This window comes from Notechis scutatus, chromosome 2 (assembly GCF_049901735.1).
Source record: "Notechis scutatus isolate UNSWTSFEM ecotype Mainland chromosome 2, rNotScu1.2, whole genome shotgun sequence".
Lineage (NCBI taxonomy): Eukaryota > Metazoa > Chordata > Lepidosauria > Squamata > Elapidae > Notechis > Notechis scutatus.
Window position 1 is genome coordinate 1,749,109 of NC_142010.1, and position 12,155 is coordinate 1,761,263.

The 12,155-nt window shown below is 42.9% G+C and overlaps 1 protein-coding gene across 4 annotated transcripts in view; it reads left to right on the forward strand.

Moving 5' to 3' along the window:
- The window catches only part of LOC113426308 (uncharacterized), a 532,245-nt gene that overhangs the window by 54,485 nt on the left and 465,605 nt on the right, over positions 1–12,155 (forward strand). For 2 of the 4 annotated variants that reach the window (XR_015747403.1, XR_015747408.1), the window contains one exon: positions 1,738–3,922. The exons of the other annotated variants lie outside the window; for them this stretch is intronic. The gene's annotated coding sequence lies outside the window, so the exon portion shown is untranslated. Of the gene's footprint in view, positions 1–1,737; positions 3,923–12,155 lie in introns of those variants that run through there. 4 annotated transcript variants of the gene reach the window in all.

The window sequence follows — 12,155 nt, forward strand, 5'->3', positions numbered from 1 at the left end:
GAATCTCATTTAAAGGACTTTGGATGCAGCAGACCAAACCATTTTGCATCCCATTGTAATAATAAGAGGCCTGCTGCACCCAAAGTTGTGAAGTGTTAATACCACTTTATAATTCCTTAGTAAGGTCACCTTTGGGATACTGCATCCAGTTTTAGTCGCCATGATGTAAAAAAGATGTTGAGACTCTAGAGTGCAGAGAAGAGCAACAAAGATGATTAGGGGACTGGAGGTTAAAACGTATGAAGAACGGTTGCAGGAACTGGGTATGTCTAGTCTAATGAAAAGAAGGACATGATAGCCATGTTCCAATATCTCAGGGGCTGCCACAAAGAAGAGGGGGTCAAGTTATTCTCCAAAGCCCCTGAGGGCAGGACAAAAAGCAATGGGTGGAAACTAATCAAGGAGAGAAGCAACCTAGAACTAAAGGGAAATTTCCTGACAGTTAGAACAATTAATCAGTGGAACAATTTGCCTTCAAACAGTTGTAAATGCTCCAACATTGGAAGTTTTTAAAAAGAGATTGGATAATAATTTGTCTGAAATTTATAGGGTTTCCTGTTATTCTACTCTAGTCTGGATAAGGCTATTAAATTTATATTAATTTTACTTTATGATATCTGCAGTGTAACATAGATAAGCAGATGAGACAAATGATATGTTTTACATCACTAGTGTACTGACAGCATAACAAAATAACACAATTGTGATGATGTGTTTTTGCATTTTATGCACATTTGCAAGAACCTGTAAACCACTCAGTGTCACTTAGGTCAGGTGGATGGTTGTAGAAATCTAATAAACAAACATACAAATAAATAAAACAAATTGATTATGCCCTCCCAAGTTCTTTTGGACTCCTTGCGATCACATATATAGATTTTCTCCAAGACAATCTATTGTTAACTTGGTCTTGCAGCCACTGTAAATAAGTCCATTGGACCAGTGATGGGATTCAGGCAGTTCGCACTGGTTCGGTAGAACTGGTAGCTAACTTTGTTCAGTTTGGCAAACTGGTTGAAGCCTCACCCCTCCCCTCGCAGGTTGACCCACAGAAAAAAGGAGGGAGATTCCTTCACATTTGGGATTGAGGGGTGGGAAATCTGAAGGAGTTGGTTTGTCCAGATGTTCTGAACAGATGTTTCAAGGAAGGAAATTGCCTTTTTCTCCCATGAAGTGAAGCTGCGCCTTTCCCAAGAGAGCCAAGTGGAGGATATTTCCACGAGTGGGAGGAGGGGCCTGGGGGGAGAATCCAACTAAGCTAGGAGGGATCCCTGCAGATCCTGTCTGCTTCTTTCTGGTTTATCTGAGGATTTTAGGAGGCTTCCCTTCGGATGTGGGGGGGGGGGTTGTCTGTGTATGATGCTCAAGGCTGCCCCTTGCCTCTTCTCATCCAGTGCAGTAACTCATCCTACGGCATAAATTTTCATCTGTGAAAGGAATGGAGGGGGAGGGGTCCCAGCCAGATACTTTCACCAGAATCCCTGTTTCAGAAATTCTTTCCCTCTCCCTGGTGATCTGGAGAGAGTCCAGAGGCCCCTTTCAGAGAAGGACAAGACACCCCTTCAATGCCCCCTGGGGCAGTTAGGGAACCTAAACAGACATCTAGTCCACCCCTCCATGCACACAAAGGAAAGTCTGGCTGTTCTGACCCAAACCTGGTTCCAAGAGAGCAAACACAAGACAAAGGCAGAAGTACAACCTTTTTATGTTTCAGCTAAGGATTCTCTTTCTTCACAGACAAAAGGCTGCTTCCAACTAATCAGCTCGGACAAGAAAGAACCTTGCCAAGTTTTTGCAAGTCTGCCAAAACACAACAGATAAGAAATAGTTTACAATACAAGAGTCTTCAAATACCAACTGTAATGTCCACGAGACTGAGTTCAAAATGTATTTGCCTTCTGCAAAGGTTAGTTTCACAGCTGGCTTTTATCTTCTTGAAGGAGGGGCCATTACCTTGCAGCCTGACTCCCAAGTCGCCCATGCTGTTGTAATTGCTCTTTCCTACGAGCAATCCTGCATGCACGCGCATTTGGCACAGGCTCCTTGGGAACCTCCTCATCACTGCTGCCAGCCTCCACAATCTCTGAAGGCAGCAGTCCTGTCCCTAATGGTCCTGGCCCCTCATCTGAGTCCTTGCTCTCCTCAGCCATCTGCACCTGTTGCCGGCTACCCACACCACTAGCTGAGAATTGTGAAGAGAGCAAAGAAAGTGGAGAGTCCCTTCTAGGGCTCCCATGACCCCACCCTTGAGCTGCAGATCCCACTTCCAAGGCTTGAATGGATCCCCCTCCCATTTGCCTCTCTGGGTGGAACTCTCTCCTCCTTCAGGAGAAGTCACAAAGGACTCTGCCTGGAGACTGATGATGCTCCAGCAGGGAGAATTCCTGTTGGTGCTTCCACTGGTTCTGGCCCCTCCCAACTCAAAACTCCAAGAACACTCGCTTTCAAACACAAACACACAAATCCTTTGTGAAAATAATGTACAACAAGCAGTCAGTCAAGAGGAATATGTGAGGTAACTGTTCAGATAGGGTTGGGTATATTCAAAGGAAATGGCACCAGAATGAGGACAAACCTCCCTGCAATTTTCAAAAGGAACCATTTGGTGGCACTGTCAAAGACTAATCACTGCCATCCAGAATAGTCCATCAAGAGGGTAACAGTTGGTCACTGACTGTTAATGGTTGTGATGTCACACAGAGAAAACAGCTGATTGGCTGGGAAGAAAGATAAAGCAAACGGGCAGTTCAGCCTTGCAAGGAGAGCAGTTGGGAAATGTCCAAGGTCTCTCCAATGAAGCCACAAGGGGATTTTTGAAGGATACAAATTCTCATTATTTTCCCATTTCATCAAAACCCTCCTTGGATTAAGCTTGTAGGTCCAGATGAGCATCATCCTTAGGATTTAAGTATCTTTAGGATTTGAAAAGTAATATGTTTCTTCAAGTTGAAATGTGCCTGCTGAAAATTGGTAAGTTTGTTGATTCAGAAAAGATTCAGGTACAAAACTCTAAAAAAGGGGAAAGTACCTGATGTGTATTAGTCAACTAAGTCATGAACACATGGGTTCAGATCTTATCTTTGTTCATGAAAGCCAAACTAAGATGGCCTCTCAGATACCTTTTTAAAACTGCAATATTATTCTATCTCTGATATTTTTTTTTAAAAAGGAGCCCTATTGAATAGTTTACCTCAACTAGGGTCGTCCAGGACACTATTAGGACCTTCCAACTGAGATTAACTGCATTATAGGCCTTCTGTTGTAAACGTTTCTATTTTCTACATTTAACAACATGGATAAATAAGGGAGAATGTTGATCAAACCTATTCTTGAGTGCCTGAATGTGTGTCATACAGATGAGGTAGCTGTTCCATTATATCTTGATTCAATAAATAGGACAAAGAATACTGGATCTAAATTACAGGAAGGTAGATTCTAAGTTGAGAAAAAAAATCCTAAAAGAACAGTTTAACCATGAAACCAATGATTCAGAAAGATAGGGGGACCCCCTTTGATATATTCAAGCAAAAGCCACCTGGCTATCTATTGTGGATGCTTAATTTGGATTTCTGCCCTGAATAGAGAGTTGGACTTCATAGCCTACTTGACCCCTTTCAACATTCAAGGATTCTTGGATCAGTCCTTGAATAGAGACTTTGGGATTGTATGAAATTTGCAGATTTTACAATTTTCCTGGGCAGATCATTAAGCATTTTTTAAAAGGTGGTACTAGGGAATAAGAGGTTCGCAATTGGCTGTCATGTAAGCCAATGCCACATATTTGGAGAAAGTGTTGTTAAGTGGCAGGTCAACCACTGTGGCCCTGGTTTTACCTAGATTGAGATATTCATTGAATGTTGGTACTCTCAGAGTGCTTACAGCAGCCCAGCTGTGGAAACATGTTGATAATAAATCCTACCAACATGTGGAGGATTTCCGGTCTGCAGCGCTTCGGAGCAGGCAGGAATCCGCGACTGTGCGCGGTTTCTGCCTGTGTTCACTGCCCGAGTGCCCCGAGCCATTTGGCTTCGGGGCTAAGCCACCTCCGTAGAAGGTGGCGAAGACATGGGGGGTCTGGCAGGGTCGAGAGATATCGCACCTCTCTTCCCTAGCCAGCTAAACCCCCTTTTCCAAAGGCAGCTGAGTGGCGGTCAGCAATGGCCGCCACATAGAAGAGCTCAGCCGGAAAAAGAAAGTGCAGGAGGAGCTGTGAAGAAATGAAAGTGATCTTTGCTGACCGGGACAAAGTAACAGTAAAAGTACCCTGGAACTTAAAACTTACTAAAGAAACATCGTTTCCAGAATGTGTCAAGTGGCGAATGGAAATTAAAGGAAAAGTTTTTTTTTTTCTTTTCACTCTCCTTCCGAACGTGACAGCGATAGAACTTTAAGAGAAATTGGAAAACCCGCATTGGAGGTATGGATTTCTGAACTTCTTCTTCTTCTTTTTCTTCAGCGTTTGTCTCGTGCTCTGGCGAGGTCCGCTAATGTCCTTGAGTACTGCTTCCACGCCTCTCTGTCTGCCACGTATGTCGGGTCTGCCTTGCGGTCTCTAGATCGGCCTTGATCGTGTCCATCCACCGTTGCTTAGGTCTACCACGCGGTCTCGCTCCTCCGACAATCACCTTCATCGTAGATTTGATGATGGATTCTTCCTTGGCGCGACTCACTGGCCGAACCATCGTAGCCGGACTGCCTCATGACCATGGGGATGGGCACGACGTTGAACCGTCTGCGCACTTCTTCATTCCTGACGCGATCGAGTAGGGTGAGGCCTACCGACCATCGGAGCATTCGCATCTCCATTGTCTGGAGTCTGCTTTCGACTTCTTTGGTTGTCGGCCAGCACTCTGCGCCGTATATGGCCACGGGCGCACCACAGAGTTATAGATTTTCGCCTTCAGGCGCATCGGCATCTTCTTGTCACAGAGGACGCCCGTGACGGACTTCCATTTGCCCCACGCTGCGTTGATCCTGGCTGCCACCTCAGTTTGTAGTAGGCCTTCTTCCCAAGAGTAGTTCCCAGGTACTTGAAGGTGGAGGCGCGGTAGCTCCTGCCCATTCACGTGGATGGAGCCTGTCGTTTCGTTGTCAGTGGTCAGGTATTCGGACTTCTTTAGGTTCAACCGGAGCCCGAACTGCTCAAGGCGGTCGTGCCACTGTTGGACTAGGTGCTCGAGTTCAGCCTTGCGCAGGTTGGCCAGGAACACATCATCGGCGTAGAGCAGCGTCCATGGGGCGGGCGTGTGCAGGTCGTGTGTAATTGTGTCCATCACCAGAATGAACAGCAGTGGTGAGAGAGCAGAGCCCTGGTGTACGCCGACGGTGATATTGAACTCCTCTGATATCCCAGCTGCCGCTTTACGTGGCTTTTGTGACATCTGTATAGGAGTTGGACCCATTGTACGAGTAGCTCGGGCACGCCGTGATCTCGCAGTGCGTACCAGATGAGATCGTGCGGGACTCGGTCGAAGGCCTTTTCCAAGTCCAAGAAGGCGGTGTGGAGCGGGATTTTCTTCTCTCTGTGAGCCTCCATCAGCATCCGCACACCGAAGATGGCATCGGTGGTGCCGCAGTTCTTGATGAATCCGGCCTGGTTGACGCTGATGTCGACGATGTCCCGAATGCGCTTATCGAGGACGCGTTCAAGATCTTCATAGTGTGTGACAGTAACCTGACCGGTCTGTAGTTGGAGCAGTCCGCTGGGCTGCCCTTTCCCTTCCAGATCGGAACAGTGGTGCTGCGGTACCAGTCGTGTGGCACTATTCCCGTGGAGACGATGTTGTTGAACAGCTCGCACAGCCACAATGCCGAGCCCGGTAGTGCCTTTTTCCAGAAGTCGGCAGGGATGTCGTCTGGTCCTGTTGCCTTACCGTTTTTCATGGCCTTGATGGCGCGGGTGACCTCGCTGGCGTGAATGCCTGAGACTGGGCCTTCGACGGGGTCACCTCGCGGGGTTCGTGGGTGTGGAACTCCTCGGTGGAGATCTTCTCGAAGTATTGCCGCCACCTCTCGGCGGCATCTCTGGGGTTGACGATCAAATTTCCCCTTTCGTCGTTGATCCCATGAAACTGGTCAATGTCCAGGGTCTTCCTGTGTCTGCTTTTGGCTAGGCGGTAGATCTCATTCTCGCCTTCTCGCGTGTTCAGCTTCTCGTAGATGTCGTCGTAGTGGGAGCTTCTGGCTGTCGCTACTGCTTTCTTGGCTGCCTTTTTGGCCGCCTTGTACTCGCAGAGCTTCTCGCTGGTCTTGTCCTGAAGAAAGGCCTTGTAGAGCCGTTTCTTCAGGTGCACGGCATCTTGTACTTCCGGTGTCCAGAGCCATGTATCTCGTTCGATGCGTCTCCGTCCTGGCTTGGTACAACCAAGCTGTTGGCAGCCGGCAGTGTGAACAGTGCTCTTCAGCATGGACCACGCTTCCTGTGGCCCGTCGACCATCTGCAGGAACTGCTCCGGTTTGATGAGGGGTCCCGCCGAGGGGTTCCGAACGTGACAGCGATAGAACTTTAAGAGAAATTGGAAAACCCGCATTGGAGGTATGGATTTCTGAACATTTAAAGGAAAATCTTTTGGCTGTAAGTGGGAAGGGAGAGGGGGAAAAATTGGAGCAGAATTTGAAAACAAGGAGGAGACTGCCTAGAATTTTAAAGAGCCATTGGATATTAATAAGAGTTCTAAAAGATATATCTTAATTGGAACTTTTTGATCAAAGAGCAACTCCAGAAAGAGAAATGGAAGAAAGAAAAAAGTATTAAAAGAAACAGCTTGTTTGGATTGTTTGGTGATTTTGGAACTTCTGAGAATTATCTCTGATTAAAAGCACTTGGGTGGTTGTTTGGAAAAACTTTTTCTCTCTACAATGGCATTACTTGTGGATGGATTGAAACTTGTATATCAAAAATATGAAAAAGAAAAGCAAGAAGGGAAGGATTCTCTTGGCACTCTTTTTCAATTTTTAGAAATGGCGGTTTGTACTTATGTAAAGCTGAATGCGCAACAGGATGACTGGGACAAAGAAGAAGCCATTTTTGATGAACAAGTGACATTGGTTGGGGAAGGAAAGGAGAAAGAGAAAAAGGAAAAGAAGACTTTAAGACTTGGAAAAACAACCAAAAAAGAGAAGAATAAGGTGAAAAGGGAATACTATGTTAGAAAACAACAGAAAGGAGGAAAGCAGAACAAAAGGGAGGTGGAGAAACAAGGGGGTAAAGAGGACAAGGAGAAGAATAAGCAAGGGAGAAAGGAAGGGACGAGAAACCTTAATGGTGGGGAGCAAGATGCAAAGAAACAAAAGTCTTTTAGAGATAATGGGTAAACTTTATGGAAAAAGGGATTCTGGAAAGGTACGTAAGATTGTATTTTTACATTTGTACTTAGAAATAATCTTAGAATATTGGAAACAATATGTAATTTAAAATGTGATAAAATATTTAGTATAATTTAGTGAAATTTTTGTCAAGAAAAGGGGAATACTTTAATGAAACAATGATTTAAGATATGTGATGTGGGGGGGGGGGGGGAATAACTATGGAAAGCATAAGTGTTCCCATAAAGGCATGATATTTAACTGAAATGGGTAAAATGTTTAAGATATAAATGATTGTTAATACTAATGATTAGACTATGTTAACCTAGTGAATTTTTTTGTGAAATGAGAGATTTGAAGTAGGAGAAGGGGGAACATTCTAATGAAATAATGATTTATAATATGTGATGTGGGGGGGGGAATAATTATGGAAGGTAGGTGCTCCCATAAAAGTATGTGATTTAACTGAAAAGTAATGTGCTAAGTGTTTAAGATATAAATGAATATTAATATTAATGAATAGATTTGTATTGGTATTGATAATATTGTATAATTTTAGAATGTACCAAACAGAATCCCAATGTAAGCTATGTATTTTATATTAAGTATTATAAATGTAGGGGAAAGAGATAAAGGCGTCATACTCCAATTAGTGTACAGGAGAAGTTTTCTTCAAAGAAGAAAGATAAATGGATAGCTGGAAATAGAACAGACAAAGAATAATAAATATTATGATTCGAATTGAGATGAGATAAATAAAATAAAATTAAGAAAATTTAAAAGAGAGGAGAAGCTATATAGAAAATTGAAAATGTTAATAAGATATGGAATGGTATACAAAATGAATATGAATTTGAATTTGTGTCTGTACGAAGAGTTTTAACCTGGGACTAAGCAACTTTCAGAAAAGAGGTTTTTTATGTTTCCATGTTTTGTGTTTTTGTGTGTTTATGTTTGATTGAGCTAATAAAACCTTGGAGGAATGTTAGAAAAGGACAATGGAGAATAAAAGATAGAAGAGAATAAAGCAAGCCAGAAAGGAAAAATAAGTATAGTGAATAAAAACATATAAAACAGATAAATATAGAAAAAGAAATATAATTGAATAAAAGTATAGGGAGAAATAATGAGGAATTTGAAAGGATATCTATGTGTTTATAAGGAGATGTGTCAATGATGTATAAAATGTTTTATTTGTTTAAAATTTACAAATAACTTTCAGAAAAGGGGTTTTATGTTCTTATGTTTTATGTTTTGTATGTCTTTAAAATTAATAAAATTTGTTTTTTTTAGAAAAAATCCTACCAACATGTGTGTGAAATTGTACCAGAATGAGTGCAAATTTCCCTGCCATTTTCAAAAGGAACCATTTGGTGGCACTGTCAAAGACTAATCACTGCCACCCAGCATAGTCCATCAAGGGGGTAACAGTTGGACACTGACAGTGGCTGTCAGAGAAAATAGCTGATTGGATGGGAAGAAAGATAAAGCAACTGAGCAGTTAGGCCTTGCAAGGAAAGCAGTTGGGAACTGTCCAAGGTCTCTCCAATGAAGCTACAGGATGACATTTGAAGGACACAAATTAAGGGATTCCCATCACTTTCCCATATGCCCCCCCCCCCCAAAATTTAGTTTGTATGTCTAGCTGAGCATCATCATTAGGATTTAAGTATCCTGAAATGTAGCAGGTATTGCTCTTGAATGTCCTGAGGGTTTTTACCCAGAACAGCATCTTTTCAGGTGATCAACCAAGATGGTGTCTTGAGCATCACAACTATTTGCAACTGGAAGTGAAGAAGCAAATGAGGGAGCAGCTCACAAAAGAGGCAAGTTCGCTAGTGATAATGGTTGGACTTGCTGAGTGGGAGGTGAATTTGCTTCCTGAAGCTGGCAGATATCCATGGCATGAAGCCCATGGAGGTAAGTTCAATGCACCTAGCTGAAAACAGTGGAGGTTGGTCTTTGAAGCTGGTGGAACTCCTACAAATTCCTGCACATGTCACAAGACAGATGCTGGTAGATGTTGGCAGGTGCAAGCTGATGGAAATGGATCTTCCAACCTACAGAAGTTGGGTTGATATTCATGAAATGAAAGTCGAGAGAGTGAGAGTGAATGGGTGCCCAAAGGGCAATCATAGCCATCATTCATTTGAGTTGAGTCCATTGACACCCATTCATGCACATATTGAATGTGGTTAAGGCGAATGGTATGTGAATGTGGCCATGGTGAAAGGAATCCAGTGGATCTTCATGGTTTCAAAGCCATGGAAATTGGCAGGTGGAATATAGGGGTGAAGTTGACAGGTGAAAGTGGCTTCTCCTTTGAGCAGTGCTGGTGGATGGTGGTGGATGAGCTCCCACTCACCCCATCTGTCTTGAAATTCCACAGATGCTAATATTCAATTAGATATATTTTCTGAGGTGGGCCCAGGAGGCACGAGAGAGAAGGGTGAAGCACAAGCAAGGTAAGTGCCATTCCCTTTCTCCAATACTTTTCTCCTTTTTTTTAGTTGTATCATTGCACAGGGCATGGCATGAGAACCTTAACATGGATGGCCCTAGAAATAGACGAAGTACGAAATTGATCAATAAAAAAAATAGAGGGAAGTTGTCTATGGTGTGAAGATGAAGATAGCTGATGGAGAATAGACCTCTTAAAGCCAGAAAGTCGTTTGGAAAGAAAACATGCCCTTTCCATCCTGTATGGCAGGTCCACCATTGTGCACCTGGGTTTAGCAGGAGTGAGATATTCATTGAATACTGGCACTCTCAGAGCTTAGATCAGTCTTCCTGTGGAAGTATGTTGAACATTTATTCTATCAGTGTTGTTGACCTGTGTGGTTCATAGTGGAAAGACAGTGCTGATTCCATTTGAACAATGAAGGGATCTAGTTTGAGATCAAGGAACTGTAACCTGATTCAAACCTTACTGGATTTAAGGACCAGTTACAGCCTGGTTTAGCACAAAACTGTTAGAGTTTTGCAGCGTTAATTCAGCACCAGAAAAATAAACACAGATGGCTGATGCTTCATTTAACATCTTTATAAACATAATAAGCAGATTTTACAAACCAGTTGTAGATTTCTCCAACATGGAGCAAACTCAGGCAGAAACATGTTGCAAGTAACTTCAGTAGCATGAGCAAAACAGGGAGAACAGAAACAGATATCAGTTTCACTTTAGTTCAGCAGGTAAGCAAGCATGAAGCAGTTTCACTTTCAATAGACAGAGCCACACCTAGGTTACTTCTAGTTTCAGTTTCCAGCCTAGGCTACTTCTAGTTTCAGTTTCCAAACTGTCCTCATTAGCTGATTTAGTTGCTATGCCTATTCATTGGCTGACCTTCTAACCGTGCTCTATTCCACTTCATAAATATACTCTGACAAAAACCATGGTAGAATGTTGCTTCTCTCTGCTGTAGCTTCAACTGCATTCTCAGCCTTTCAAACCTTTGTCTCTTAGCCTGAGCTACCTATTGTTCTGGGGATATTTGTAAATTTCCTTGAATTCCTGCAGAAAATTCAGGATATTTATTTCATAAATTTTGCATCGCCATTCATCTGAGAGCACAATTCTAGGTGGCTCATTATAATAAACCTGCAAGAACATAAAGCCGCTGTGTAGAAACTAATTAATTCTCTTGCAGCGTTTCTCAACCTTGGCTGCTTGAAGGTGTGTGGACTTCAATTCCCAGAATTCTCTAGCCAGCATGGCTGGTTATGGAATTTTGAGAGTTGAAGCATTCATCTTTAAGTAGCCAAGGTTGAGAAACATTGTTCTAGGCAGTGGCTGGTTCGGCCCAGTTTGGCTGAACTGGTTGTAAAAAAAGCATCCCACAATCAGCTGAGAGGAGGAAAAAAGGCCTCCCAGGTCACCTTTGTTGTCAGGTTACGGTAATGTTTCTCAATCTTGGCACCTTGAAGATTTGTGGGCTTTAACTTCCAAATTCCCCAGACAGACTTACTGTGGTGGTTCTTTCTCCTATAGCTCAGGCTATTTTTATAGACCAGGGGCGTCAAACTCGCGGTCTGCGGGCCAGATGCATCACACGCTGGCCACACCCACCCATGGTTTAGTGAAGGGGGGGGAAAGTCACGATGCATCACATGACATGACATCACAAATTTGACACCCCTGCTATAGACCATTACAGACAATTCCACAAATATATAATATTAATACATGCAAATGCAAACATCTTTCTCTGGAGTTGCAAAATGCACAAACCTGTTGAAAGGTGGCTGGAGATTTTGTGATTCAGTAGTTATGTGATTTAGACAGGACTAGTTTAAAGGGTAAATTAGTCATGTCTAAACTAGGTGACACATACATGGATTGTTTGGACAGTCTGTTGTGCATTGACATGAGCATGTTGGGGTTGACTGTATTAAATGTTATGCCTGCCCACTCCAAAAGATTCTGTATACAATGCTGAGGAAAAGCCCATAATGCAGGATATCAGCAAGGGATGTTCAAAGAACATGATCAAAACCTTGCCACTTTTTGGTTATTTTGCAGGTAAAAAAGGTAGATCTTCAACAGATATTTCTCCCTCTTCTGAAAATGTCAATAGACTCTCAGTCATTTTCCATCATGAATGAAGGTTCCTTCTGACTCAGGAAACTTATTATAGTGAACTAGGTCCTTGCACTTTTATCTCCATCCCCAAAGAAAAGACAAAAGTTGCCCAGAAAAAGTTTTACTACAATTATAAACTTTGTGAACATCAGAGCCATCCTAGACAATGGCAGAAAGGATTCTGTGACAAAGAACTTCAGTTAACAGTTGAGAATTCATATCAGCAAACACCCAATGAATGTTACAAATAGGACAAAAGATATTTACAGAA